Below are 3735 nucleotides of genomic sequence, written 5' to 3' on the forward strand. Positions count from 1 at the left end.
ATTTTCATTGCAAAAATTAAGAATTTCATAAATGTGTTAATGAATGGTATAATCGATAAATGTTGAGTTAAATGGTAAATACATATTAGAATTAAACTTAATGATTTGAATTGTGAACATGAGAAATTTGTGAATTGAATGAAATGGAAATGAAACATTGAATTATTAAGACTTATGAATTGCATGAATATGTATCGGGTCTCGTAGGCCCTATTTATTATGAATATAGTATTTTGATGATATATTATGAAGAATTATAAAAGCATGTTAATAATTTGAAAGTTTTAATTTAGATGAAATCTTATAACTCGGTTAAATACGTTTACAAGTGTATGTGTTCTGGTAATGCCTCGTACCCTATTCCGGTGTCGAATACGGGGAAGGAGTGTTACAAGGCCGGGTCGGGTGGCCCGACCCATGATCAGGTCTAATACCGTTTAGTATTAGTTAAACATTTAGATAACCAATGATCAACATTTGCTTCCATTTTGCTTTGCGTGCAAAAATCATGTGAGGATAATTATATAAAGTATGTTAATGTAATCAATGAATTTGTTTTATTAACCAATTTGTTCGAAAAAAATTACAAGTGTATATTGACGAAAATATTACACTTAGTGCACTAGATTCAACATTTCTCACTTTCCCTAGTGAAATAGATGAGTCATGTTTCGCATTCTAACCATTTTGCAGTTTTTGAGTATGTTAAAGCATTAGTCAAAGTCGATACGCTAGATGAAAGTGAGTTGCTTAAGACATTACAAAAAGGTATATCTCATTCAGCAAGAGACAAAGAGAGTAAAGGGGGGACTTTCAGCTCTGCGAAATATGGGAAAACCTGTAAAAAATAGTTACCTAGGAACTACTAGTGCTCCTATCCACATGGTGTCTTCAGAATTAGGGAATTTTAATGATCAATTGTGCTGTATTTTTTGTAGTCTTGCACTTGGCTTATTGTTGATTTTTGGTATTGGTGCACTTGTTGAAGATAGAGGGATTAGTAAAGGACTTGGACAGTGAAGGCAGATTATGGAATCCCACATGTCAAAGGTCTTGAAGGCCGAAGATGTTGATTTAATGATCACTGCTAAAGGTACTATTGGATTCTCTGGTGTTGATCTACCAAATTTGAGCAATGTTGCTGCTGTAAAGGCTGCAATGGATGGTGCTAAAGCAGTTACAATGGCCGATCTAGAATATGCAAAAGATAAGATCATATTGGGAAGTGAACGCAAGTCAGTTGTGATTTCTGAGGAGTACGAAAATTGACAGCCTTGTATAAAGCTGGCCATGCCCTTGTTGCAATCCATACTAATGAGGCACTTCTTGTTCACAAAGTAACAATAGTCCCTCGAGGAATGGCTCTTAGCGTGGTGTACCAGTTGCCTGACAAGGATAAAACAAGCTTTTCTCGAAAGCAAATGCTTGCAAGGCTTGATGTTGCTATGGGAGGACGGGTTGTAGAAGAGCTTATCTTTGGGGAAAATGAAGTTACTTCTGGTGCACAGTCTGATCTTAAGAATGTGACTAATCTAGCTCGAAGCATGGTTACAAGGTATGGCATGAGTAAAGAAGTGGGGCTTATGACAATACAACGGTAGGAGCATGAACACTGAGATTAGGCTTTTTATCGAGAAAGAAGTGAGGGAGTTGCTAGAGAGGGATTATGACAATACAAAAACCATTCTCACCACCCACAGGAAAGAACATTATGCACTTGCTAACGCATTGCTTGAGCATGAGACACTCATAGGGAGCTAGATTAAGGTTATGCTTGCCTAGGTCAACTTTCAGCAACAACAAGAATAGCGTGAACAAAGGATTGAACCACGGCAACAGCTGTATGCTACTTATTCTCACTTTGATCCTTGAGGACAATGATCTTCTTTTGGAGGGCAGCATTTGTTACGGGACAAAATTAAAACTAGAGAAATAAAACAAAGTGAACTAAACGGTGCGCATTGAATTAGTGAAACAAAGTGAAATAAAATATGGTGATTTCTTGACAAAATTAAGCCTATATGGGGTTAAATGAAACTGTGCACTTAACCGTTACATACGGGTTAAGAAACAACCTTGCGATAAAAATCTGGTGATTTCTTAACATGCCCAGGACTTAAAAAATTGGGTAATATGATCCTTTAAATATAAAAGATTATAAAATGGTTACTCAATTATTTATTTTTATCATTTTTGGTCACCGTTAAATGAATAACAGAAAGATGACATGATTGTTTTAAATTTGACATACTAATAACTTTAACTTTCAACATTTATATATTGTATCAATTTAGTCTTGATTTAAAAAAATATAACCCTCGATATTTACAAATTGTGTAATTTGATCTTTATTTGTACTTTGTTTTTCTTTGTGATCCCGGTATCTAAAAGAAATTAAATTCACTAAATTTGATTAAAAACCAAAAATTAGAAAAACAAAAAAATCAAGATATTTTTCATCTTTTCTCATTCTTTTAAAATTAACCTCACCGTCTCAACTCACAATGAAAAGTTAAACTACAAAAAGACTATATTATGTAATGTGTAAATCGTTGAGAGTTAAATTTTTTAGAATCAATATTAAATTAACACAATGAACAAATGTTAAGTGTTAAAGTTGTTATTATACCAATTTTAAAAGCTATCATGTTATAAAAGAGTTTTCAAATATATATGATTTTCAATAAAAAAACCCTAGAAACCAAGAGTGCTATCCTTGGTATCCTAGCGATTACAGTGGCGGCTGTGGCTTGGGATAATGGAAAGTGGTGGTGAAGATGGGTTTGGGGGAGATGAGATCTCCTTATTAACAGAGGAGCTTATTCAACTTTCGGTAAAAAGTTCGATGGTGGAGCCAAGCGGTAAATTTTCTCTGATATGCTCTATATGGACTAAGAAATCTTACAACTAAGAAAGCTTCAAAGCACAGATGAGGAGTATTTGGAAAACAAGGAAGAAATTCGTGATTCAAGTGGTTGGACAAAATCTGTTCTTGATAGAGTTTGAATTAGAAGAGGACTTAGAGATTGTTATGGAAGGCCAGCCATGGTTGTTTAGGAAACAATTAATTTTGTTTTATCGACTGAGTAAACCAATGACGAGAGATCAAATTAAACTTGTCTCATCTCCGTTCTGGATAAAAATTGGGCCGTGTTTACCAGAATTTGATAAAAAAGATCTTCTGCATGCAATAGGAGTCACTTTTAGAGGGGTGATCAGATCTGAAATACTTGGTGAATTTTGTCGTCTCAGAGTGCAGTTAAATGTACAGAGACCCCTTCGCAGGGGTATTTTTGTTTCAATAGGGAATGAGAACAAATTTTGGATCCCTTTCAAGTATGAAAAGTTGCCGACTTTCTGTTTTGGGTGTGATAGGTTGGGGCATGGCATCCACGATTGCTCAGAAATTAATCCTGCAGAGAAAAATTGAATTAAAGAGGATCCACCTTACTCTTTAGCATTAAAAGCGAAATCAACGTTGGTTGGAAGGGAAAGTCTAAAGCTAAATGCTTTATCAAAAAAATTACAACCACAATGCTCGTATGTTGGAGGTAATGCAAAGGATCATGAGATATTTATGTACATGGAACACAGTAGTGACATGATGAAAGAAGTCCAAGATGGCGTTTGGGTGACTTCAATGGCTGCAGATTTAGAAATAAGGAAGGGAGAAGGAATCAATGAAGGAGACACTGTAAATAGTAACGTCACTAATCTGAAGTCAGGAAAGCTAGT

At 35.0% G+C, this 3735-nt stretch overlaps 1 pseudogene; it reads left to right on the top strand.

Annotated features, from left to right (window-relative positions):
• Window positions 1-1020: 1020 nt before the first annotated feature.
• LOC105800912 (ATP-dependent zinc metalloprotease FTSH 4, mitochondrial-like) lies at window positions 1021-1809 on the top strand (annotated as a pseudogene).
• Window positions 1810-3735: the final 1926 nt, after the last annotated feature.

Source organism: Gossypium raimondii, chromosome 11 (assembly GCF_025698545.1).
Source record: "Gossypium raimondii isolate GPD5lz chromosome 11, ASM2569854v1, whole genome shotgun sequence".
NCBI classification, from domain to species: domain Eukaryota; kingdom Viridiplantae; phylum Streptophyta; class Magnoliopsida; order Malvales; family Malvaceae; genus Gossypium; species Gossypium raimondii.